Source organism: Melanerpes formicivorus, unplaced genomic scaffold (assembly GCF_026170545.1).
Source record: "Melanerpes formicivorus ecotype bairdi unplaced genomic scaffold, bMelFor1.0.p_v2 SCAF_5, whole genome shotgun sequence".
Classification (NCBI taxonomy): Eukaryota; Metazoa; Chordata; class Aves; order Piciformes; family Picidae; genus Melanerpes; species Melanerpes formicivorus.
This window is the reverse complement of record NW_027142357.1, coordinates 35,174,441-35,201,963: the sequence shown is the minus strand read 5'-3', so window position 1 is coordinate 35,201,963 and position 27,523 is coordinate 35,174,441. Positions and strand designations below refer to the sequence as shown.

General features: G+C 39.4%; 1 protein-coding gene across 1 annotated transcript in view; it reads left to right on the top strand.

Moving 5' to 3' along the window:
- Window positions 1-27,523, top strand: part of NCKAP5 (NCK associated protein 5) — a 531,557-nt gene that overhangs the window by 8,714 nt on the left and 495,320 nt on the right. The window contains exon 2 of the mRNA XM_068139093.1: window positions 15,899-16,755. The gene's annotated coding sequence lies outside the window, so the exon portion shown is untranslated. The remainder of the gene's footprint in view (window positions 1-15,898; window positions 16,756-27,523) is intronic.

Genomic DNA, 27,523 nt, shown 5'->3' with positions numbered 1-27,523 from the left:
ATGTCAGCAAAAATTATTTGAAGAGAAGTTTGTAGGAGAAAGGAAGACTTCTGTACAAGGTCTCTTAAAATAATAAGCTCCATAATGGTAACTGCCGCCATTGGACCTGCACTGACTCATTTGACCTCATATGTATGCCAACCTGCAGTACTGGAGCAAAAGACATAGAGAATCATTTACAAGTGCTATGAGAGAAGTCTTGCTCTGGGAAGTCAGAAAGTGTAGACATCCTGAAGGGAAAAATATTTCCTTTGTCACACAACCCATTTAAATGGAAAGTGGTCTAACTGGAGAATGGAAAAGCTTTTTCTTACTCAGAAGCATAGGCCTTTTATAACAAAAAAAATAAAAAAGGCAGTAACAACCAACTTAAACCTGCAAATGTGAATAATAACAATACACCTTTATCACTTCACCCAGATCTCCCCTCTGGCAATGTACAGAGATTGTGAGGCACATTTGAAAGTCAAAGCTGGATATTTGCTTTCTGCAGCTGTAAAATTCAAAATCTTCAGTATCACAAGAGGAACTGCATCTCTCTCTTATCAAATCAGAAATATTAACAGAAAGAGTCTCAGCAGGGAGTGTTGATCAACACACATGAATTCAGGCAAGTCTTGATTTAAATAATGAATACTGACTACTTCCAAGGACTGGAATTACTATGAAAATAACAAAGTTTTTAAAAACTCTTCTTTTCTTTGTCTTTACCCTCTATTAAGTCATTTCAGAAATTCAGTTTCCTTCTATGTTCTGTCTTCTGCCATCACTTCCACTGTTATTGGTATCTGCCACCTTTGGAAGAAGTTCTTTATTGTAGATGGCCAATAAAACCAGTCATCAGTGGAAAATTATACAGTGAAGCTTAAGGAATTCACTTTCTAATGTACTAAGATCCCAGGCTAGTCGAGGCTTTGTAAATGTGACAGTAACCAACTTGAACAGCAGCTAGAAAGGAACTGTGACCAAATGTGGAATATGATGCAATGAACTTACAGCAGCTTATCCAGTTTAATCAATGTTATTTTGCTATGAAAGGTTTGCTAGACTATGGGCAAATACTTTTTCTTCTGGAATTCACATGTTCTGTGCAAACACTGAAGTAACTAGGTGTGTGTGTGGGTTGTTTGTTTGTTTTGTTTTGTTTTCATTGTTCTTTGCAATCATTATAACACAATTAACATCTGAAGCAGTATTCAAGAGGACAATCTCCAAATCCAGTTCTCATGTCACTTCAGTCTATGACCTATAACAATTCCTGTGGATAGGAAGCATTTAGACATACTTGATTATCCCTGGAGATACATCCTAATATTAAGCAGATGCTCAAGCTTTTGAGTTTTCTGGTAGAGCTCAAAGTCTGAAATTTTAATGTATTCTTAAGTAGGTCTCTGGATTCAAATGACTTTCCTCTCTGGTTTCATTAGACATTCTAGAATACATTTCCCATAGGCAATTGTATCTCCTTAGTGTGGTGGGTTGAAATTTCCCCCCAACATTATCTTTGCCAGACCAACTTGGTTAGAAGCAAATGAAGCTGTATTTACAAGCAAAGTCTACGCTCCACAATGGAATGCAATGAATATGTACAAAATATACAGTATTTACAATATTATACAGATATTTACAATTAGCAAACAATACGAACCCCCCCCACGGTCAAGAGACCAGGAAAGCTGTACCACCACCCCTCCACCCCCTGTCCAAGAGAGAGAGGAGTGGAGAAAGAAAAGCCATGGGTTAGACTTGGTGAAAGCCAGCCAATAAGCAGATTACCTCTCCCGAGTGAAGCAAGTGAGCTGAGATCAGAAGAGAAGAGAAAAGGGAAGAATTGTTATGGTACAGCTTCTCTTATTCCAGATATTTACCCACTTTTTTCTACTTTTCTGCTCAAAGTCTGTAACTAAATTTTAAAGACATAACCTAAACCACCACACTTAGATATAGATGCCTAACAAGCATGAGATACAAAGAAATATTTGGTGGTTTATCCAATGTTTGGAAGTGCATAGTGACCACATTTATAGCTGAGATACTATTTCAGTGTCAGGCTTCCAAGTATTTTTCATAAGTTGTTACTAGAGAAGGATCACTGGACAAAGCCTTTTGATATAGACTCCATTGGCCCAGCTTACAGAGGTGTGACTGAAGGTTTCATGTTATAACTTACTGACCCTTTGCAGCCTCACCTTTGCACACAGTAGAGGCTCTAGAAGGAGTCACTCAGATCTTAGTAATCGGTAGAATGCGTCTGTCTAAGGTTGGCAATGGATTGCCATTAATTTGCTGTATATAGTCATATATTTTTAAGTTACCTGTGTAGTTTAGGAAAGTAGTAGGTAGTTTAAGACATGCCTGTTGAATACTTGCTTTTTTTCAGTCATTAAGAGCTAGAGCTATTGACAAGTGACAAAGACAAATATTCAATCAAGAGTGTCAGTGTTTACAGAAATGTCATCTTTTAATGTATATTGCAGGGAGGTAGATCAATGAGATACAGGATGCTAGCAGGAAAGAAGGTATTTATCATATGCTGGCTAATTTACTGTTAGTCATTGCCTCAAAGTAGTGCAGGTCAAGTTACCTCAGTCTGTCAGATTGGGTAGATGAAATATTAACTTCATCTTACTCTTGCCTGCTGAAGCCATGGTTGAAAAGCAAGGATAGCATCAATAGTGTATTAATTAGCAAACCCATTCTGTCAGCTCAGATAGGGGCAACCGCAAAGAATTACAGCAGATGTAAAACAAGGTTCCAACTGCTCTTCATTCAGAAAGAACTTGTAAAGTGACCACAGTTCTAGCCCATAGGCTTGGTCTCTCTGAGATCAATTGGTAGGTCTTTGACATTTTTCTGGGGAGCTCTAGATTTGCCTTGTGTGGTAAATATGCTTCTGAAAACAGACAGACAACCTTTAGTTGTCTCTTTTATATCAACATTCCTAGATTTTTATATCACTGAAAGTATCACAAGCAACCCTCTCTGGTGAAAATGTCTGGTGTGAAAACAGCTGCTAAAATAGAGACTAACAGCAAACTGGACAAACAGTATTGACTCCTGTAAGCTTAGAAGCCTGTGGGCACTTCCCTTTTAGGTGTACTGCACATAACTCAATGCACATTGTTATTTAAAATGCTTATTTTGCATTTACTTTCATGGTAATTAACCGTAAATGTACAAATTTGTATGTACTTACAAAAAAAAAGTCTGAAACATTTCATTCTCCTGTTCTATTACTGTCATGCTCAAACTTAAAACAGTTCTAAACAGAGAAGACCAATCTGAGCATATCTATCCTGCTACAAATGTGCTAGATGTGAGGAGGAGGTTCTTCACCATGAGAGTGGTGAAACCCTGGAATGTGTTGTCCAGGGAGGTGGTCGAGGCCCCATCCCTGGGGGAGTTTAAGAGCAGGCTGGATGAGGCTCTGGCCAGCCTGATCTAGTGTAGGGTGTCCCTGCCCATGGCAGGGGGGTTGGAACTAGATGATCCTTGTGGTCCCTTCCAACCCTGAATGAAACTATGAAACTATGAAATGTAGAATCTCCTTCGCCCACACTCATGTTGTTTTATGTGATTTTAAGAACTTTCCAATTTCTTATACTTTATTATCAAACATATAACATTTAACTTCTGTTTTGGAAACTAACAGCTCTTTCTTTGCTGTTACCTCATTAATGCCTTCATTTTCAGTTTTATGTAATTGCTTCCATTTTTTTTCCATTTGCAGAACTCAGAAAAAATTCTTCTCTGGTATGTTTTGATCTTTCAAATATTATGAGAACTACCCTGTCTTGTAAAATACAAAACTAATGACCTTCATCAGGTTTCTAACTTGTCCTGAAAACATACTTATTTTTCCTTTGTAATAATTTTTTTTATACAACTTACTTTTTCTTAAATGCTGTCTGTGTATTCTTTCTTATTTCTACTTCTTTGGCTCTTTCTTTCCACTGATTAAGTTCAAATGCCACCAGGGATTAATATCTGCCTCGTTTCAAGGGAGGAGATGCCAGATTTTGGATAAAAATAAGGGTTCTAACAAATGGAAATATGACTACCCATTAACAGAAAGGAAATCTGAACTCAGTCATCTGATACCTCAATTATTTTTATCAGAGCTAGAGAGAGTTCAGATGGTTTGCTGATCTCTGTGGAACATTCTGCATAATCTGCTATAAATTATGGAAAATAATTACAAAGTAGACTGGAAATTACATAAATTTGAGTTATTCCAAGTTTGTCCATTTGTTCAGCAATAGGTCCCGAAATGCTAGAATATCAGGATAATGAGATTGTGGGCTACTGCTACTCTTTTGGACAGGCCTTTTCAAAGGAGATGACATGCCAAATACCACTGGAAACATGAATTAAAGCAGTATCTTCATGTGAGCAATTGGTGCTGTTAAAGGCCAGTATTCAGTTGTTACGATGGGAGAGCAGGTACATACTGGGAGAGCACTGGTATTGTAAACCACGGGTCGCGAGTATCCAGTATCTGAAGGGGGCCTACAGGAGGGCTGGGGAAGGACTTCTCAGGATCTCAGGTAGTGATAGGACTAGGGGGAATGGAATGAAGCTGGAGGTGGGGAGATTCAGGCTAGATGTGAGGAGGAGGTTCTTCACCATGAGAGTGGTGAAGCCCTGGAATGGGTTGTCCAGGGAGGTGGTCGAGGCCCCGTCCCTGGAGGTGTTTAAGACCAGGCTGGACGAGGCTCTGGGCAGCCTGATGTAGTGTGGGGTGTCCCTGCCCATGGCAGGGGGGTTGGAACTAGATGATCCTTGTGGTCCCTTCCAACTCTGAATGATACTATGATACTATAATACTATGATACAGGTCATGGACTCCATGGCTGTTCTAAATGGCTCTTAATATGATCTTAAAATTTGTTTACCTTATTAGTCATGTGTGAATCCAAAGTTATTGGACAGGTTGCATATAAAACTTGAACAAAGTTCAAGTCTCAGAATGCATTTTTTTTTGTCTCTGTTTCAGGTTTCATTTTGAAAATCAGTTTAATTGGTAACCTAAGTTTCTAGTCTGTTTCTTCTTTGGCCAAATTAGATTTGAGTCTATTAGCTGCGACAGTGTCCTGTTGAATATCAATCATAAGGGAAGAGAGTCTGTCATGCACAGCATAGGAAACTATTTAAAGGATAATAGCATCTTTTGCTTTGGGGTATTAGCTGATTGTCAAACTAGAAAAGAAATATTGCCCTTATGGGTACCACTGCATAATTGCTTATTGCATTATGAGGGTTTGCACCTTCCTCTGAGATATAGTAAAGACTTGATGGACCAGTAGTTTGATCTGCCATGACAACTCTTTATGTTCTGATGTATGTGACCTGTCAGTATCTATACTGAAAAGATAAAAAATTAAGCTATTGCTGAGTGAAGACTAAGGCATGTGGAAAGAGATTTCTAAACGAACAGTTTTCAGTTGTCAGGATGCAGTGAGCCACCATGATGGAAGGGAAGCAATACCTGGCAGCCAGCAATCTATGTAGAACAATTTACCATAACCACTAGAGTTCAGTTATTTATTTTTAGTTACTCAGCAGGGCTATATGAAATAAAGATAAGGCAGCTCTTTCAGGGAAACTTAAACTGGAACACTATTTGGGGTTGGAGTAGTTCACAGATTAGCTGCTATTATGTGAAGTGGTAAAAATGTCTTAGTACTTCATGAAAAAACTATTTATAATCCAGGAAAACTGATAGACATTTCCTGAGACAAATGCATGTATATAGATATGGAAGTTGGACATGTAGGTGGTGTCTGGTGGGTATGGCTGATTTTCTCTGTTAAGAGTCTTTGTAATTAGAATGTAATTGCGTGAATGTATGCACAGATGTCTGTTGGAAGAGTTGAGTGCTGTGAGATGTTAAGTACTGAAAGGTCCTGTCATTTCCTAGAACAGAGGTTTACAAGGGCTTTATGGGATTTGCATTAACTGTATTGTACTGCCTGGATAGCAAAATGCATTTTGTACAATAGCATTCCTTCTCTAACAAAAAGGAAAAGATTCCGTGTGTCATTTCTTACTTGGAGATCTAAGTTGAATTCAGCTCTGGTATTTAAAACAGCAAATTCAACAAAACGAAAGACGTCACTGTTGTAGCTGCTTTTACTTTTGAAATGTTCCATTTTTGTTATAAATTGAACAAAATAAATCCAGCTTCAGGTACCGTATTCCGTAAGGACTGGTAATTCCTGCCAGCTACGTGATTTGAGGAGAAATGAATAGCAAATCTTATTTAGGGCATTGCTTTGCTATCCACCTTTCACAAACCAAAAAAGTTCTAATTTGTCACAAGAGGTTGCCATCAGATTCCTCCTGTTTGATGTGACAGTCTGCTATTTCTTTTTGCATTGTAGTTGCTTCAGTCAGACAGTTCATGCTTTGTCCTGTTGTCCAACCGTGACTTCAGAGATTCCATAAATGTCACATGGAACCACCTGTTCTGGAAAGACTATGTACTGAAAACACTGCTTCAGAGGGGTATTTGATTTTAATTTGTTCTAGCAGATATTTACCTTGATTGAGACCAAAAAAAAAAATCCCTGTTCTGTCATAGAGAATATCGTCATATTACTTGCACCCAAAGAGTGGCTGCCAATGGGTCCATGTCCCAGTGGAGGCCAGTGACAAGCGGAGGCCCTCAGGGATCAGTCCTGGGACCTGTCTTGTTCAACATCTTTGTGGGTGACATGGACAGTGGCATTGAGTGCACCCTCAGCAAGTTTGCTGATGACACCAAGCTGTGTGGTGCAGCAGACACGCTGGAGGGAAGGGAGGCCATCCAGAGGGACCTGGACAGGCTGGAGAGGTGGGCACAAGCCAACCTCATGAAGTTCAATAAGAGCAAGTGCAGGGTCCTGCATCTGGGTCGAGGCAATCCCAGGCACAAATACAGGCTGGGCAGTAACTGGCTGGAAAGCAGCCCTGAGGAGAGAGACTTGGGGGTACTGGTGGACAAGAAGCTCAACATGAGCTCTCAGTGTGCACTTGCAGCCCGCAAAGCCAATCAGATCCTGGGCTGCATCAGGAGAAGTGTGGCTAGCAGGTCGAGGGAGGTGATCCTCCCCCTCTACTCAGCCCTGGTGAGACCCCACCTGGAGTACTGTGTCCAGTTCTGGAGCCCCTATTACAGGGGGGATGTGGAGGTGCTGGAACGTGTCCAGAGAAGGGCCACAAGGATGATCAGAGGGCTGGAGCACCTCTCCTGTGAGGACAGACTGAAGGAGTTGGGGCTGTTCAGTCTGCAGAAGAGAAGGCTCCGAGGTGACCTAATTGTGGCCTTCCAGTATCTGAAGGGGGCCTACAGGAAGGCTGGGGAGGGACTTCCTAGGATCTCAGGTAGTGATAGGACTAGGGCGAATGGAATGAAGGTGGAGGTGGGGAGATACAGGCTAGATGTGAGGAGGAAGTTCTTTCCCATGAGAGTGGTGAAACCCTGGAATGTGTTGTCCAGGGAGGTGGTCGAGGCCCTGTCCCTGGAGGTGTTTAAGCCCAGGCTGGATGAGGCTGCGGCCAGCCTGATGTAGTGTGGGGTGTCCCTGCCCATGGCAGGGGGGTTGGAACTAGATGATCGTTGTGGTCCCTTCCAACCCTGAATGATACTATGATACTAAGATACTAAGTACATTTAAAATGATAGTAGATGAGACAGTTTTTACAATACTTATTTTTAAATTACTGATTTTACACAATATAAATGCTTTGGCGACATAGCAGGTGTCATTGAGGAGTCTGACCTGATCACTTTTATTCTTTCTAGAGTTTTTACCAGCATTAGAATTAACAACCAGCAAAAAAAATCCTTTCATGTATTTTTAGGTCTTATTGAAATGATTATTCTTAATCCTATTTTTTTCCCCCACTTTGTAAAGATACAGTAAGATTGCTGTTACAGAACTAAATGTGCATAGCATGTTATTGTCTGGATTTAACATAACAGGATTGTCTGGGGCTGAATAGTGATGTACCCTGGATTTTAGAACAGCGAAATTTGATGCTGAGCTCTCCCACAGAAATTATGTATGTGACCTTTGTCAAGTCAGTTTGGCTCTGGTCCAGCAAAATTTAAACATTTGTGCAATGAGACACTAACATTTGTATACTTGAAGGTACATCAAGGTATTAATTGCACTGTGGCTCTCTTTTTCTGTTCCTCTTCGTTTTTTATAGTTTAGACAGTAAAAGCCCAACAGACCTTTCAGTGTGTATAAACTCTATCTAGCACAACAGAGTTCCTTGTCCCTGCTGATTTCAAGGAAATGCTATTGCACATCCTGCTCGCTGCACTCCCGTTGACCCTAATGGAAATGTTTGCCTGAATAATTTGAGCTCTTTGTATATATTCACATAGGAAAATGGTATTGCCCTGGGAAAAAAGAATGGGTCCTGCTTTCCTTGCCAGATACGCCTTCTTCATTGTGCTAGGTTTGATCTCTCAGCATAGCTTTCTGTTCTCTGACCTCAGTGACAAAAAGCTGCTTTTTTGTTGTTAGGTTTTCTTTAACTTGTTTCCAAATGCCTGATGCAACCAATGGCAATAAAAGAAGTCAAATAAAGAAATTTAGAGTTCTATTAGAAGCTAGAGAAACAATTCCCTGAGCTGTCCGTTGGCTTAAATAACTGTGTAAGTAATTTGCCAACAGACATCTAATGGACTGCTTTAAAAGTAAAATCAGCTACAGCAGTGGTGTCTTTTTTGCTTGTTTTTCCTGCCTCATTATCTCAACAAATACACTGGTTTAGTGCTTTCTTGTATTATGGATGTATGTGCAGTTCAGACCTCTGTAAACCATCAAGTATTATTTATTAAAGAATGAGTGAATGTGCTGTTGGAATATGTAGCATTAAATGTTGTAGATATGCTGTGAAGTATTTTTATAAATACAATACCAGAGGAAAAACCAAGAAGTACAAACCAATTTAAAGTCCAATTAAAAACAGAGGTGGTCCAAATTGTCAATGAAATTTTCACAATTTGTATTTACAAATCTGAATGCTGTGAATGGTTTCTATATTTTTTGACTACATACACTGAAAGTGTCTTTAAGAACATGCCTAAATTTGATACAGTCAGATTCTATACTGAGAGCTTATCCCAGTCAGATGTACCCATCAGCAAAAGTCATCCATACACTTAAACACATGCAAATCCCAGATCATTTATGTATATTTATGCCTTTGGGACAATAGTGAGACAAAATACTTTTATGAAAGTAGACTAGTGGAGAACACAAAACAGGTTCTTTACACCTCAGCAAATAATTTACCTTTATGCACTAGCACTCCAGTTTCATACCTTTCTCTTGGACCTTGGATCCCTTTGTGACACATTCTGTAACAAGACAGATACTTGGTTGCAATAGCAGTCTTCATTTTGCAGGGAGGAATTCCCTGCCATAAACTGGTTCATTGACTCCTTGAGGCAGATTAGTCACTGGGCCAAGGTGACAGGGACAAGGGAGTGTTTCTGAGTGGGACATGATGAAGAAAATATACCTGGAGAGTATGGTGGGGAAAAAGGTGAATGGATGGGGTTTGTAAAGCAGAGCATGAATACTCCAGCAACTATTGTATGTTGATGACCTTTAAACACAAACCAGTAGTTCCTATGAAGAAAGTGAAGAGCCTGAACTGAGCTGGACTATTACCGTGTTAATTTTATTTTTAAAATTAGTCTAGTTCTAGAGTTCTCCTACAGAAGCAGTTACACTTAAAGATGACACTGATGCAAGTTCCAACTTCCATAATATCTCCCCTATGCTGCTGTCAGTAAGCAGCTGTGTGATACAGCTGCTGTGTGGTACAGCTGCTGGCTTGAGTCAACCACCACAAGACAGAAGGGATGAGAACGGGGAAGAAAATGTCTGGGGAAGAAAAGGAGGGCACTTACTGCAACATTTCAGTCTCACTTTACTGTGTGGAAATATCTGTATGGATAGTCTACCATGGAAAAACCTTAGAAGCTCTTGACTTTATTACTGCGTTATTTACCAGAAGAACTTTTTAAGAAATTATATTAATGTGCAGAAAAATCACTATTTTGGTGGTTTAGGTACTGTTAGTGTCGCCTGCAAAAGCCAATAGCATCTAATTGTAAGAAAAGTATATGAACACCATAGTTGCAGACCGGGAAGAGGCTTGGGACTGAGCATGATATATTTACATAAATTTACCTGATAGGTAATTTAATAATACGTATTAGTGTAAGAATTATAAACAGACCTGTGGAATGGCCTAAAGCACTGCAATTAATTTCAATAGGAGGCTGTGTTGAAAGGAGAATGAATAATAATGAAGCTTCTCAGTTGAGTGAGTAAGTTTGTGTTTTGTATTTTTGCTAAGGACTAAAATGGTGCCCCAAAGATGGAAAAGGCTGAATTCCACAAAGGGACTTGCAAATGTTTGAGAAGAGCTAAACCACCTCACTTGTAGAAATGGATTTTAATTTAGTGATATAAAATGCAAAGTCCTAATTTAGGAAGATAAGTTTTGCTATCAACTGGGAGATTATCTGTTCAAAATGCCAGTAGCAGAGAAGACTCAAATCTTATTAACAGTATGACAAACCCGACTGTGATGCAGCCATGAAAAGAAATCTCTGATGAGCTGGGTGGGTAGAGATGAGGAGACAAGGTTCCATCCTATAAGATCCAGATGCAATAGTATATACTGTTCTCACTATGTACAGGTACTTCCCTTTGAGACAAACAGTCTATGGTGAAGTCTTTTTATCCTAAGAAAGAAGGAATAACATAACTTGGTTTGTTTAGGTTAACAAAGCAATGGCTTAGAGGAAATGCAGTTCCTGCATACAGCTCAATACGGTTGTATTGGTTGAAAACAGCAGAGACAAAAACCAATCATCTACCCCAAAGGAAAATCTCATTTAGGAACAAATTGAGTCATAATTACATTTAGGCGGGAAACCAGAAGTTTCTAAGTGTCAAATGTCTGTCAAGTGTCAAAAGTTCTGCAATGTCCTTCCAGGAAAAGTAACAGGAGTAAAAATCCCTCTCTCCCTAGCTAGTTTTGGGGATGGTCTTTAATCAGCTTATGAAGGGGATCTTGTGACACAGCTGGCTGATAGCAGGGGCTGAATTTGTTAATTTAGGAAGTCCATTCTATGGACTATCTTGCCATATGTATTGATGGTTTCTTTTGGCTGCCAGAAGCAGGTAAGCACATTGTATTGGCTGTATGGCAGGTATTTGTACTGGCTCACAGAGAGCTGTCATGCTGTCAGCATTGTCTGTAATGAAACCACTCATCACTTAGAAGACTCAGAAATGACAGTTGTGATGGTTATAACTCAAAATTTCCCCTGTTGGGAAGCATGCCTTATCTTTAGTACATAGCATTTGGAAGCTTTTAGCCTAATCATCAGGCTTAAGTAAAATGTAATTTCCTTTAAATTTTTTTCCCTTTTTTTGACCCATTGGACATTTTGACTCTGGAAGAGTTTGAGATACACAATGGGATATGCAAAGCTCATATAACTAAGAAGGCAACTGCAGCTTTTCCATTTAGTGTTTTAGTCAGGCTTTTCCTAGGAAGGTGCAGTCCGTCTTAGAAAGTGCACAGTGACTGAGGAACTTTTTTTCTTTTTCCTTTTTAAGTAGTAGACTCTTCCCTGTAGTTCCCCTGCCTACTAATGTTCCCAAAGCAATAGCCTCTTAAATATATAGAGAGGATTAACCTAAAAGCTCCTAAAAATCCAAGATGACTAAACACAGATACCCATGACTTACCACTTACTAGGTTCAGTTATTTTTACTGAATGCCTTCTAGAGAGCAGTGGATGGTAAGGCACTCTTAGCATGAGAGAGTGTTCCAGAACTGACAGAATGTCTGGGCTAAGGTCTGTCGTAGTGTGGGCTGGGTGTCCTCTGCTACAGGGGTGTTTCCTGTGTCCAGAAGTCCAGCCCAGTGGGTGGACACAGGAAATTAGGTTATTTCCTACCATGATCCCTTGCACCACTATAAGTTTTACGGTGGGGTCTGGCACTTCCTCTTTCCTTCCTCCTCACCACCCGGTAACTGGGGGAGAGATCTCCCGGGCATGGGCCTGGTTAGGCCCAAGGCCACAGGGGGATGGGCAGTCTCAGATCTGGCCAGCTGAGACTAGCCTAGCAGTGGGGGGGGGGAAGGAGGAGCCCTGGGGGTTTGGGTGCACCCTCAGGTGGGGATGGGATCTCTCTGGGTCTGTTTTGGGGTTTCCTCTTGTCACTGTGTTTCTAGCTCTCTGCACGCACTCACTGTTCTATTTAAACTTTCCATCACTTTTGCAATCTGTTTGTCTGAGTCGTTATTTCTGTGTGTGGTGGGGAGGGGGTCTGCCCCAACCCATTACATTTTGGCGCACCAACGTGGGGCTGGCTGTTGTGCCCACTCTGCAGATCGATTGCAAAGGATGGAGAGCTTAAATTTAGTTCTGGGCGTCGGTTTGGGTTTGGCAATTGGGGGCTCAAGTGATGTTGCCGGGGAGACCGTGTAAGTTCTTGTGGATTGTGGGGGGATAACTGGTGCGCTGCCGGTGGCACGGACCTTCTCCACAAGGTCTTAGTCAAGCAGCACATTGAATATCCTTAGAAATTATCTTCAGTTACATAGAAGAATCCAGGAAAACTTTTGAGTGACTAGGCAAGCAAATTTGGTCTCAGTTCTTTATCCTCTCTCTAAAAAATTAAGCAAGGTAGATTTTTAATAGAATGTTAAGATGATCTGAGTGGAAGCACAGTCCAGTGTCTAAAGTGGTTTGTAAAAGGTGGAGCACGTATCTGAGGAACATAGAAGGCATTGTCTTTGTAGGTGCTTGTCACAAGAATCTACATTTTTTTCATCTGTTGGTTTTCCCCACCAAGCAATCCCCTATGATCCCAGCAAATACTTTTGCGGTCGATCATCTGGATGTCTCATCCACTAGGGTAACTTGCTCATTAGGCAAAGCTGCTAATAGCAACTTGAGTCAAGGGAGAGAATTTTTGATTTTATGTTTTCTTAAAACAAGTAGTTTAATTGAAACAAAAGGTTATATGTTAGATAAGGGAAGAAGGAACAGTTAACAGATACATAGACCAGTAAGGTTATTTAAAATAAAATCTTTATTGGAAAGTAAGAAAACATTATCAGTGTAGTGAGGAAGCACAATGCTGAACAGACAAAAAATTGACTTGTAAATAGGTCTTTGGGAGGCTCTAACTCAAGTTACATTTATTATTCATGTAGCAATAAAGCCTGGAATATCCATTTGGAGATAAATATTTCATTGTGCAATGCATTGCACAGGTGAAACACAGGGGGTGGGAGTTGGGGTGTCCTCTTACCTTTCCATCTAATGAGAAAATGTGTGCAACAAAGAAGCACCATAACAATGAGCATTTTGAAAACACAGTTTAAGGTTTCTGAAGACATAATGGTATCTTTGGAATTTTAGTTCCTATGCTTTAGCATTTCATATGTCCCGTTAGTGAAGCACATCTTAATTTTACAGGAACTAAACAAAATGTACCTCAAAGGATGGGGAGGTGCGATCATGATGGGAGTTTTCAGGTATCTCATCTGCAGAATTCCAATTCCTGTTAGGTCAGATTTGTTAGACAATCAAAATCCACATCTATTGTCTTTGGTTTAGGTCAATATTTAGCATTCATGTATATGGGTTTTCTTTTTTTTTTCTCTGAATCTTTCCAGTGCCAGGGAGCAGCTACTACAGTGAGTGTCAGCTATGCAGTGACCCTACAGAGCTTGATTCACCTTCTCATATCCTGCTTTCTCAAAGATTTGCATGGATATTCTGCTAAGAACACCCACTGACATAATTTGGCAGCTAAATAATTTAAACCTTGTTATTCATTTTGTGGTCTGCTGGATGTTAAAAGGACAGGGAAAAATAAGAATGAAAGGAGGGAAAAGCTCTGGGTTTGGTTGCTAGCTATTATTCCTTTCAGCTGCTGTTACAAGTACCTTATTTTTCAGCTTAGGCACTAGGGACTGGTAATTTAGAAGACATGACAATGGATGATCAATGATCCATGTAAGAAGCATAGGGCACCACTGAGAGTACATGCTATTTATACTAATTAATACAGGAAAAATTGCAAAGAAGTAGACCACTATCTCAGCTTTACCTCACCTTTTGCACAGGAAAGGCACATCAATAAATAATCCAGTCTTTCACTCACCCTCTCATTCTGTTGGCAGCCTTTGACAATAGCTTTGGCTCAATTTGAAAATACCAACACTACTAAAACACAGAAGTTGTGTCCTCCCTTTCACCAGTCTGTGGGCATGGCTCAGGTAAATTAATTATTTACATTTGAGTAAGCAAGGCTGTGGTCCCTCTGTCCTCTGTCAGTAGAAGTGGAGGCTAGAGAAGGATGAATGTGGTTCACAGGAGTGTGGCATTAATGCACTCCTGCTGAATGTCTTGGGAAGCAGGGATTATTGGGCAGGAAAACTCACTCCTCTCTTGATTGCTGCACTTAGGGGTTTCTCTAGGGTACTTATTACATGAGAAAATGCAAACTCTAATCCAAGACATATAGTAATATAAATAAATCCCTGGAGAAAAGTTTTGCTGCTGTCATCTGCAAATTCTGTTATTATGCATAAATGGAGGAAGGAAATCGAGAGTGCATGGATGAAATAGTGGTTATTCCATTTTAGTATGTGTATGCCTACCTATTCCCAATCTTTGCCATGAATTGCAATGATGTGAATGATTAATTGATTATTAGATATGGGTGGATGTGACCAGGATAGGGAGAAGTATTAAATAGTGATCATTTGTGTTATCAGGTGTTTGATGGCATCACAAGCACTCAACAAGGAAAAGATGTGGGGGTTTTGTTTTCTTAAAACAAGACACAAAGATGGTTGATATCAAAGGCATGATATTAGTTACTGAAGTGTCATAGTACCTCTGTATGCTCCCTTTTATAGAGCTCTTGCTTCCACTCATATGATACATAGCTGGCAGTTGTTAATCAGTTCTTGGAGATATGAAGGTATTTTGTGCTTTTCACTTTTTGTTTTTTTCAGGAAGAGGCATAACCACATGCCTCTAGCTATGTTGATGGCTCATACAATGCTGCAAATTGTTCTATTTATCAAAGCATCTCTGGCCTCAGCATCTATGGGCTGCTGTCACTGTCTGACTGCATGAAATATACTGGGCTGATAACATCAGACTTTCTTCTGTTGTTTCTAATTTGGCTCATGTGTACTTACAAATGTCCTGTGACATTTATATCCACAGACAACTGTAAAAGTTGTTTTCAGCTATATCAGAAATGCTAGTTGAAGTGGCATTGGCATAAGGCCTTCTGGATACAATCTTTTGAAACTACTTCCAAAGTTTTTTTCAGTAACGAAAGATAAGAGCAAACAACTTCCAAGTGCTCTAAACGTAGCAAGACCATCTGTTGACTTAAGAAATGAGCTTAGTAAAAGTGATGTCTTTCCTGCTGTATGTTCTGGCAACAGTGAATAGTTAAATCACTTGGTTTGGTTTTTGGTTTGGTTTGTTTGTGTTTTTTGTTTTAAGATTTCAAGTGAATTCTTATACTTGTGTTTTGGATTTTACCACTTGTTAAGGGGCATTTCTAGTGTTTTAGCTGTGGCTATAAAAGGGCTTACAGGTTGGAACCTTGCTTGATGGATATAGGGGAGGAAAGAGCAAGATTACAGCATCACTATTCTGGTCTGTAAAAATCTTCATCACTAACTATTTCTTGTCTGCCTCTCTCCTGATAAATGTCACCATGCAGACACTGAGCAGACAGTTAGAATGCTTAGTAGTTTATTTTGAGTTAGTGAGCTGGTGGAACTCAAAACTCTGCAATGTGATTAAGGAATCTTTTTTTCTTTGCAGAAGCATCAATAATTCACAACATGGTGATACCTTAGTAAAAGAGGAAGAGAAATGGACTCAATTTATGGAAAGCTCCTATACAGAGTTGCCAGGAACAAGGAAGGAAAGAATAACAAGTACAAGCTCTTATTGAAGAAGTGTATTTTGGCATACCTTCTGTATTCCAAGCTGGTTGATTCTGTGATTCTGTGACTGTAGCTCCATCCAGAGTTGATTTATACCATACATTTGAAAAGGAAACCCTATAGAGGAGGCATGCATTTTTTGGCCAAATGTCCTAAGACGCTATTGGTAAGAGACTTGGGAAAAAAGTCCTATATACATCACATCATCCTGAAGGCAATGCAATATCAATGAGGACAGTGCAACAGAAACTGTGGCTTGAGAGGAAAAAGAATCTTTCATTCAAAGCTCAGAAGACCTCACTATTAAAATTCAGCACACTTTCAGAAAACAGACTAAAGGACGAATCAAATAGAGTTTTATGACTTCATAACTTTTACAAGTCTCTTTAAACTCTCCATTATTATTCGCTCTTCAAAGACAGTCTATGGCATTACAGAATATCAAAGGGGCAGCTGAAAAATGCAAGCTTTGAGAACCAGCTTCGAGAACCAGCTTCTAGAAAGCAATACTACAAAACACACTTATCAGCTTATCAAGCCTCTGATACAAGGTTTGATTGGGAGAGGAGTGTTATGCCTTTGTGACATTCACTGGGGATTCATCACCTGTCAGAAGCCCTTCGGGAGTGTGCATGTCACTAAAATTAGTACATCCTAGTACAAGCAACATCTGTGGTGAAAGCTGGCAGAAAACACTGTACTCACATTGATACACCTTCAGAATAACTCAGGGTAAGTAATAACTGGTTGCACACCCTGGAGCTCCTGGTTGCCTCTGAATACTGTATTCTCTGAATAATATCTCAACATTTACCCAGCACAACAAGTCCCTAAGAGGACCAGATGATCTCTTCCTGTTTCTCCCCTTTTCAGGGTCAAAACTCTCCTTGAGAAGTTAGTGTGGGATATAATTTTGCTTTCAGTTTTTAGTAATTTCATCTAGTGTATGTGTGCTTTACTTCAATGTTCTAAAGTTTCCATTGGAAATGTATTTATTCCCTTTCCTTCCACTTCCTGCTTTGTTGCTCCTTGCAATAGATGTGTTTGTGCATGAGAAGCAGGGATTGATCGGTATTGTGAGAGTTGTTCTTGTCATGAGTGGACTTATTTAAAGGAAAGCTTCTCTTGCTGTCTTCTCTAAATATGCCTGGACTCTGAAATAATCTAATATCCTCCGCAATGTTCATGGTGAGATCCTTCTGACTAACCATGATGTCTCCTTAGCTTTCATGTATGTCACCCTGACCTCTGCAATGTGTATTATAAGTCATCCAAGTGTAGTAGCTTTAAAGGAAAATTTTTAACAGTAAGAGGAGCAAGGTAAGAGCAGAGCATGTATGCATGCACATATGTGTGTTGTGGGAGACACAGATCAAAGGAATTATGTGATACCCAGTCCCCTATCACGAAAAGCAAGCTCTGCAGCCCTTTCCATATTCCTACTTTGAACATCAACTTCGTATTACAGTGCTTTTGTGAAAACAAGCATTGGTGTAAGTTTATATATATTTTTAGCTCTTACATATAAACAACAATAGTGTCAACTTCATCAGAGCTATGTAGAAGTCTTTGTTGCATAAAGAGTTGGTACATGCAGTTTGCTGTAGTGACTGACAAAGAGATTGACTGAAGCAAGAAAAAATGGGTTGGAAAGAAAGAATGTGACTTACAACTTTTATATCTACAAGCCTACTTCTGCTGTTCTGGTGTGTGCCAGTAGGCCAGGGAAGGAAGGGACAAGATGAGATATGCACCGATACGGTTGCAAAGCAAGTTGCTGGGCTGTGGGATGCAAGCTTCCTGAGATGTTTTGTCCCTAGGATCAGAGGTGAGGCACTTGGAATTCTTCTAGCTGAGTGTGGCTCAGCTCATGGCCTGTGCAAAGCTTTCATCTGGCTTACCACTGCTTCTCTGGAGGAGACAGGGAGCAGATGTTCAGAGAACAAAGGTAGCTCACATGGCTAAACCAGCCCTCCTCTGCCTGCCACAGTGAGACAGGGAGTGATGGCTGTTGTTATTGCTAAGGTGAGGGTCTGCCATGTTTAACCCTGACTTTCTGGGTGATGTTGTAGCAGAAACACATGTGTGCATTTGATGCAGGCTGCTAGGAGGAATGAAGAGGTAGTGGATTGGGGTGGGAGTGAGTTTGGTTGAGCTTGGAGGCGGGCATGTCTGTAGATGGGAAGAGGAGAGTCTGTCTTCCCAAAGCCTGAATCTGGTCATAATGGAGCTGAAGGCTGGAATGTTCTCTGCAGTATCATGCCAAATGTGCCTGAGGAGACAGTGTAATTTCCCTTCTTTTCTTCTATCACATGGTCCTGCCAGACCAGCAATGCTCACAAGTAAAAGAGGCTCCAAGAGGTAAGTCTGAAATGAATTTTGATTCCATATGATCACTGGTTAAATAAAGGCAATGGTGTCTGCCCCTCTGTGCACAACCTGTATGAAATGAGTATGAATCGAGGATTTGACTCTGCATGATTGATTTTCCATGATTCTTGCTGTACTACAGTGAGACACAGTTGCCAGAATGGTTTCTGGAAGGAAGATCCTACACCACTTAGAGACATGTCTCTCTTGGCTTCTGAGAGTCATTTTTGTTGTCCTGCTTTGCTTGCTTGTACTTGCTAAATGTTAGACTGTAATTGTTTTTGCACTGAGACATTAAATTGAGTGATTCACTGTGGATTTACTAAGAATCTTTTTGCACATCCTGAAGCTATAGATTGTTGTAGATAATAACAGTGGTAATCAAAAATATGCATGCAAGACACAAAAGGAAAGTTCTATTCCATTTTCTATCTTGATTGGGAAACTAAAAATGCTGACAAAAAGAGGAGATATTAATTATTTTCTATTTAACAACATAAGAAAATGGCTTTGATTTTTTGTTTTTAAATTGCAAGACTCTTGGCTATTTGACACAATTATTACTGGTTTGGTTTTGTTTGTTTTTTTCTTAATATTCCCCATGTATTTTGTAAACCTTTAAACAAGAAGTTTGATTGCAGTTAAGTTTCAATGATACCTCTGCACATTACAAACAGAACATCAAACACTAGTCAAATGACAAATGCAAAGCTCTCCATCTATTTGAGACTTACAGAGTATTATTTATGTGGTTAGTCCTAATCCTTCACTGTGTGTGCACACAAGCACGCTGCATGTCCACAGATGGTGTGATATTATCTACCAGCTAGCATCAGACCAGGGCTGAACCCACCGATGAGATGCTCTGTGACTTGTAGCAACTTCAGTCTCTTTTAAAGTGTATTATAGGGGATTTGAAAAGCCTCATCTTTAGACTGAGAAAGAATTAAAGTTATCTTTTGTTTCTCTCCTTCTTTTCCCCCTCTCTGACTGGCTCTTTCCAAGGATTTATATTCACATTCAAACCATAAGTAATTTCTTCCTGCCCTCAGATCACTCTGCCCTAGTAATACCATGGTAACTCACAGAAGTCCAAGATAAGGTGCTTGCATTCATTAGTGCTATAAATTAGCAATACATTATGACAATAAAGAATAAGAGATGTAAAAATGCCTGTGTTAAAAGAAAAAAACAAAGTAAAAAGTTTAGACCTAATAAAACCATTGCCCTAACACAACACACACTCCCCTCTGAAAAACAGTAAAACTAAGTCCTTTTGCTTTGTAATTATTTTTTATTTAAACTGGAATTGTTAGAGTTGTTTTTTTCATGACCAGAATGCTTTCATCTTGTGTATGACTCATACCACTAACAAAGCAGGCAAGTATTAACTTTGTGATTACTCTCTACCTATTAAATAATTTAGAAATCATTTTATTAACTTCATAAATTAAACAGTAGTACTGTCTTCTGCAAATAGCAAAATCTCTTTAAATTGCCTTTGGGAATATTTCCTGAAAGTTTATCTGTGTTAGTCATGCAACGAGAAAAAATGTTCTTTTATTTGTAACCAGCTGCCACAAAGAGTAACACTGAAAGCTGCTTCTAACTTTCTCCAACGCTGTTTATGTGCCAATGATTGCAAAGAAGTCAATCCTTTTGTGTCTGTCAAAAGGCTATTTTAGATCAGGTAGGCTATATGTATTTACATTTTACATAACAAGGATATACATGATCATGTCACATTGTTCGAGGATTCAAAGGTAGTCGTCTCTCATATTTCAAAAGGGAAAGCTTTATCTGATGATTTAAACAAAAGTAATGTGTCTTCATTAAAGATCTTGGTCACCAAGGCATTAAGAGGAAATATTTGAGTGGTTCCTTTGACTTTTAAATGCACATCAGGCATAATTGTCTTACAGAGTAATTTCACCACATCCATTTTCCCATGCATTAGCAATGAATGTGACATATTTAAGGACTGTTGTTTGTCTCTTCTGCTACTGTGGCAATATACAGCAAGGTTTTTCATTCCACCAAATCAAAACAAAGTTTACTGGAACACTGGCAGTGAAAAGGAAAATGTCCAAGATCAGTAGCTCTAAGGCAGACCTGCCAGCTAAACATCTTCAGGCTTGGCAACCCTAAGAATCCAAGCAGGCAGTTTTTCCAGAGATCTCAGGATTTGCACTGGGAAGTTTAAAAGCCCAGTTCTCAGTAGTCGGCAACATAATGCTCCAGGGACAGATAGCTTATTTCATATCTGAAATGTCATTTATATTGTTTCTGAAACAAAGTTACTGCCAGATTTCCATCCTTGAAGAATCTTGGATTTGGTCTCAGTGGACTGAAATCTTGTTACAGAAACCAAACTCATCCAAAAACTTTGTGTGTAAGAGAAACTTTCCTTTTCAACTGGCTCTGTTTCTTCTTTGGAAGGAAATATAGCTGTACTGCTTAAGTCTGCAATCTGTCACTAAATCAATTGCATCATCCCAGCCATACATACATTTATTTCTTCAGATTTTTCATTAAATGCTTAGTGGTTTCTTTAAAATTCTTTTTGCTCCCCAGTGTCTCAAGCTTGGAATACTTGAATTTAAAGAATTGATTTAATTTAGTACCAGAGTGCTAAATGCTGGTCAGTGACATCTTAAAAGTGATTTTTTATAATGCCTTTGTTTTAAAACCTGTAGCTTTCTCTTGTGGACAATTATGTCTTTCCTCTTTACACTCCTTCTGATAACATGCACTGCATAATCAATCTAGGATCCCAAACTGTCAGCCTGGGCTTTTTTTCCCTAACTTATGCATCATCAAGTGTTCTGCTGAAAATATATGACCCCTAAACCAAATAGAGGTTGCTGCACTAACCCTGAAAGTCTGTCAAAGGTTGCTGGTAACAAGTCATAGTCTGTGTCTTAAAGCTGGCTCTCCACAGGCTTCTGTAGAGGTACAGCTCTGAAGAGTAGAATTCTTTCTGCTTAATATATAAGGCTGAATTGGGTGTTAGGATAAATAAGTTTGAAAGAGCAACAAGCGATTTAGTCTGTCAGCTTTCCTCAGCTGTCAGAGTCAGACTTCCTATACAATCTGTGGTGAGAAGTAGACTTGACACCAAAACTAAGCTAGCCAGCCGAGGTGCTTAAATTAGGCACTCCAGCAATCTTGTAGCTGAGCTCCCTAGTTATGAAGTGGAGACAAATATACTTCCTGTAGATTGAGTTTTGAGACTATACCCCTCAATGCATATGAATTGTAAAGGCACAGCCTGCTGAACTCAGTAGAAAGGTCTGCAATTCAGAGTATTTGTGAAGCCTTCTAAAATCTAGTTTTATAACATTTGCTGCATATCTAATACAGAGATAAGAACAAAGAAATACTGTGTGAGCTGCCCTTTATATTTTCAAGTTCTGGGATCATCCCTGAAGCCCTCGTGCAGGCAGACTTCTAGTGGTTTTTTGTTCTTCGCTGGGAATTTAAGTTCACCAATGGTAAAATGGTCCTACAATATGAATTCAGTTCATTTTTTTGAGGGTGATAATGCCACCTTTCCCACTGTTCTGCTTGGCACAGCTTCTGCAAGCTCAAGTTCTTTCAGTGGTATTGTGAAGTGACTTATGAAAGAGCAGGGAAAACATACATTTAAATTTTAAAGTCCCAGAGTATAAAGTGCAAATCATGAAAATATACATTCAAATTTATGTAGGTGATGATATTTTTTTATGATCCTTAATTATGGAAATAAATAAGAAGTGTGGATGTTATAACATAATAAGACCTGTCAAGTACAGGTACAGAGCAGGAATCAAAAAAACATTCATTCAACAAATTCACTATGAACTGCTAAGTCACAACTAACCCAAAATTATTGCAGATGATTTTATTTAGTAATTTAGACAGGTGACTCTGGAAATGGAAGCCCTACTTCCTTTCTTCTCTAGCAATGTAAGTGTGAAAAATCCTAATCATCTTGAGACCAGTGGGGATTTTAGTATGATGAGGTTCTGGATTAACCCCCAGTTCTCGCTGCTGTGGAAGGAATATCGACACTAGTGAGTCCAGATGCTGGAACTGGCTGTACATCAGTGAGGTGCCCCTGCCCATAGCAGGGGGGTTGGAACTAGATGATCCTTGAGGTCCTTCCATCCCTAACAATTCTGTGAGTCTTAGAGAATTGCTGGAAACTGCACAGCTAAAAGCAGGCACAGAAACCAGCAATTGTTATGATGAAGTAGATGACACACCTGAGATGAGATGGGGAAACAAAGGCATTTTCACAAGAACTGAGCCTATTTCACTTTGGATGGGAAAACCAAACCAACAAAACCACAAGAAGTTTCCTGTTTAGTTTATTATAAAGTGAAAAGAACGAAATTAATGCTTTTTTTGAGTTGGGTCAGGCCCACAAGACATTTGTTGCTGGAAAGGAAGTACTGTGGGAATCACATTCATAATCAAGAAACCAAAATTTCCAGTAAGTAATGCAGAGTTAAAAGCAGTAACTAGAACCATAGGCACGGTGGCATTAAAACTTCACTTTTGCATGAGGCTTGTCCAGAGTGCTTTCTCAGAGAGGGAAGATGTTTAATTAATTGCTGTAACTTCCCATGAAGTGCACATGACCCAGATGATTACTTTGTAACTGCCACTGAGCAGGAGACACAGTTTAATTATTTGAAAAGATCAGGTTTCAGCAGTGGCTTTTGTGGTGCATCGAATGAGATGACCTCGGCAAAAGGACGAAGGTAGATATTTTATAGCGGCAGAGTGAAACTCAAACGTATTGGTATGGCACGTGTAAGCCACCTTTGATCGTTTTGTTTGCCATTAATGCACAGAATAGAGAATGCTTAAAGTCCATTAAGTCTGAGATCTGCATTCAGTGCCCGGCACGTTCAATACCGAAGCTTTTTAATCGGTATCTGATTTTGTAAGAGTCTTTACCGTTTCAGCTAAAGTTTGAGATTTCCTGAGACTGCTCTCGTAGCTGGGAGGCTCTGCATGGTGGTGACCATGTTTACAGACTGTTGTGTTCTGCTCGGTTGTGTTCGACACATTTTACAGTGACATCTAGTGACTACTTCAGGTAAATGCAGGCATGTACTTCAGCTCTCGCGTCCGTAGTTGTTAGCTCTACCTCCACTGTGGTTAAAAAGTCCATAGTCTGAAGCCAAAGACTGGCAAGGGCACTGTAGTGTCTCCATTTCTGGACTGTCATTGCCTTCCTCTCACTTCCCCTAGAGGGTTGCCCTGCAAAAAAATTGGCTACAGCTGTGTGGGGTATTTCAGTCTCTGTTCTACATTTGTGACTTGTAGTACCTGTCTAATGTAAATATATTTAAGGAGCAGAGGAAAATCCTTGAGCATCTGCAGTAATCCTCCTGCTTACTTTTTGTTTATCCTGGGATGCTTGGAACCTGCTTCTCTCTTCCGTTAAGCATAACAGAAGTTACATAAACAAATTAAACATAAAATCATAAACATTAACAATATGTAGAAAATTAGAGATAGGGAGAAGTGTCCCAATATTACTATCTGATATATAGATGTTTCTTCAGAAATGCTTTTCACAGGACAGGATCAAAAAGACACTGAAGTTAGAAGGAAACTTCACGTTCAGTGAGGAGTGGACATATCTTTCCAGGCTGTTTAGAGCCTGCATGCAGCAGCTGCCAAGACCCCTATCTGCTCACTGACTCATCTTGCCTGTTCCTCAGGTAAAGGTGGGAGAGGAATCTTGTCATCTTGTCTTTCCAAAAGCATAATCGAAAAAGTAAATTGTTCACACATTTCAGAAATGGAGCAGCTTGTCTTTTATGGCCTACCTTATGTTGCTTCTCATTTTATAAGGTGGAACAATGTCAGAGATACAACACTTGACTCCAGCATCAGATCTCGGTGTTCCTGAGTTTTAAGATCTGGGCTCAAACTGAGACATTCCTGAAGTTTGAATTCATCCCAACAGAAACACTAGTTTGTTTTTCAAATCAAGACTTTAGTTCATGCCTATCCTTGTCAACAGGTACACTAGTCTGCAAACTTTGATACTGTTTATGCCTTTTGAATTTAAACAGGGTTAGAGCTGAGGGCTTAAACTGAGGAATTTTGTGTACATATTGATTCTTTTCTAGAAGTAAATAAACAGGGGAGTGTTAGTCATGAGCAGTCCTGGTAATCCCTGGAGGTAACTGGTTTGGCCCCATATTGTTATGTTATGATTAACTATACAGATTTATTTTTTCCCCCTTTCAGTTTTCCTTTCTGGAATAAGACCTGGACTCCAGCAACAAAATGCTTGCTTGTCAATGCAGGCCTTTGCCTTGCTGAATTTCTTTCTGTTGCTATGACTCTACACCCTAGAGCTGTGCAGTTCTTTTTTTGCATGAACACTTGATCTCAGTAATCAGCTTTACCTTCCTACTCTGTTACCTGAAGCTTCAGTACCATGCACCCTCTTGGACAATCTTCTCCTTGGACCAATATTATTATTAAAATACTAAGCAAACTGGGACTGGCACTGATTTCAGAAAGAACCCCCTTTTCTCTCCAGTAGTATAAACAGTTGTAATACTTTCTTTTTACCTACCTAACAGTTATTCTTTTAATCTCATTTTTTTCCACTTTAATAATTAATCTCCCTTGAGGCAGTGAAAGCAATTCATGGTTTTAGTCTATAGAGATTAGTTACAGTGCACTGACCTTGTCTGAAAAAAAACCCAGTTCTCTTATTGAAGAGAGACACTATAGACTGCCACAATCCACCTTGATAAAGCCATATGGCATTTTATTACAGTTTTCATCTACAGTTGTCATCATCTGTCCTAAATGTACTCATTCTACAATAATGGTCCCAATATCTTGCAAAATGTCAGTTCCTTGCTTGCTCCTTTTAAGAATACACATAGCATGTCTTTTTTGCTCTGGGTCACAGGCTGTTGCTGTCAAATTATAGCAACAAATATTCTATCTACTGAACTGCTGATTTTCTTACACTTTTTGATGGAGAATATTTACCCCTGGCAGTCCATCCCTTCTTAGAACTAGATATTACAGTTTGAATTTTCAGGTCAGGGGCAACATACAGGTCTGCTCAGGCCTCTCCCCCTTGGATATCACGCGCTGTTGCTAACATAGCTAACAAGGACTGGCTTACTAACTTCCACAAGGCATAATGTGTGTTTAGGAGTGAAGTGTTAAGAAAGAAAAAGGGAATTAAAGGCAACATCCAAAATAAGATAGAAGTACAATTCAGGACAGTATCTCAGCTGTGTGCTGAATGCAGGGAGACTTGAAATAGACCATGGGAAATGTTAAGTAGTATCCACATCTGAGATTGTTCTCCATCTTTAGGACGGTTATGGCATCTAAAGAGAGCTGATGCTCTGAAGTTCACAACCTGCTGCCAAATATAGCTGCCAATGACTTGAAGGACTGTAATTTCCCATTTCTTTTTCACCAGTCCCAGTATTAGGCTATAAATGGAAAGAGGAATCTCATGCCCAGTCTAATTTTTCATGTTTAAAAAGTGGGTCACTGTTCAGTATTCCTGGGGCCAAGAGGAGATCAAACAGAGATGAAAATCATTGTGGCGTCTGGTGTTCTCAAGGTGCTTGGCTGCAATGGAAAGCTCCTGTGTCTAGACTCTGCTCTGAGGCTTATTTGTTTTTTATCTAATGAGTGTTTAATATAAATTGTGTGGGCAGTATTGAGAACAGAGACCAGAATAAAATAGAATTTGTTTCCTTCTGTCTTACTCTTTGCTCAGTCCTGCAAGCTCAATGCTGAGATGCATAGGACAGGACAGTCCTGAATGTTTGCTTTGTACAGAACCCCAGAGAGTTACTATTATTGCTTGGAAAATGGTGGTTTGTGTTTCTGATTGTTGAGTATATTGCTCTGTATTGAAATTTTTCCTTTGAACAGGTAAAATTCCTCTTTTATAGATTAAAATCTCACCCCTTGCCTTATTTAAAGTACATATAGATTCTATCCAGTCTACACAGTTACCTTGGGTTTTACACAGCAATCCAATCCATAGGCATCTTGCCAAATCCATGTTTTGTTAGACAGCTATGTTTGTGAAAAAACATAAGTACAAAGCAACAGAGGACAAGGACGGATTCACAACTTCCCAGGCTCCAACAAAACTTAATCTACTTACTATGGACTCTTCACTGAAACCTTCAGGCATAATACAAATGAATATAATGCACTGTGGGTTTTGACAAATGGAGAAGTTTCAAAATAATTAAGAATGCAAACTACTGATTAAAGAGTTTTAGAAATGCTGTATCAGTTTGTGATTAATCTGCCCATTGGTCATAATATACAGGCAAATTAAAAATTAGCTGATGTATGAGCAATTTAATTAACAAATTAAAGAAGATTAAAAGGAAAATGCTACTTATCATGAAAGAGAATGGAATGAGCTCATTGTTGAAATGAACCTCTAACACTTTAATAGGTATAAAAGCTTATGATGTGTTTCACTTAAAATTGCAGTGTGGCATTCAAAACAAGCAGAATGTGCTCCAGAACTGGTCAGCCACTGCTTTATTAAGTGGCCAGTAGAATTCAGAACCAAAGACAAGGTGGATTTTCCAGATGGATTCTTTAGCTCAAGACTCTGAAAACCAGAAGTTCTGTCTTTATTTGGAGTCCTTTAGAGAGATCTGTCCCTAACAGTGGGAATATTTAGTTTCTATATGAGTAGCTAAATTATTGTGTTTGGCAGCTTTCTGTTTTACACTAGCAAAACTTAACTGTTGCTTAATGTCCAGGAGGAGAAAATTCTAGATGTTGTGGGTAAATACCCATTTGGTTTTGGGTAGTCAAACAGAGAAGCATTTGATATCTCTGTTTCTGTTTTATTCATTTTCTCCAGTGGGATGGTAGTATTTGGAGCATGTAGCAAAGTTGTCTTGGGTTTACAGTGTATCCCTGTAACGCATGAATGGAAGTGCTACCTTCTGTTAAAGCAACTTTCATTAGAGCTCCAGATAGTTTATGTGAAGGAAAATCTATTTTAGGAACCACTTGTGAGTAGGAGAGAGGGGGAAATGAGCTCTCTCTGGCATCCCTCCTTCTAACAGTGTCGCAGTAAACTTTTCTTTCTGAGGAGAGAGAG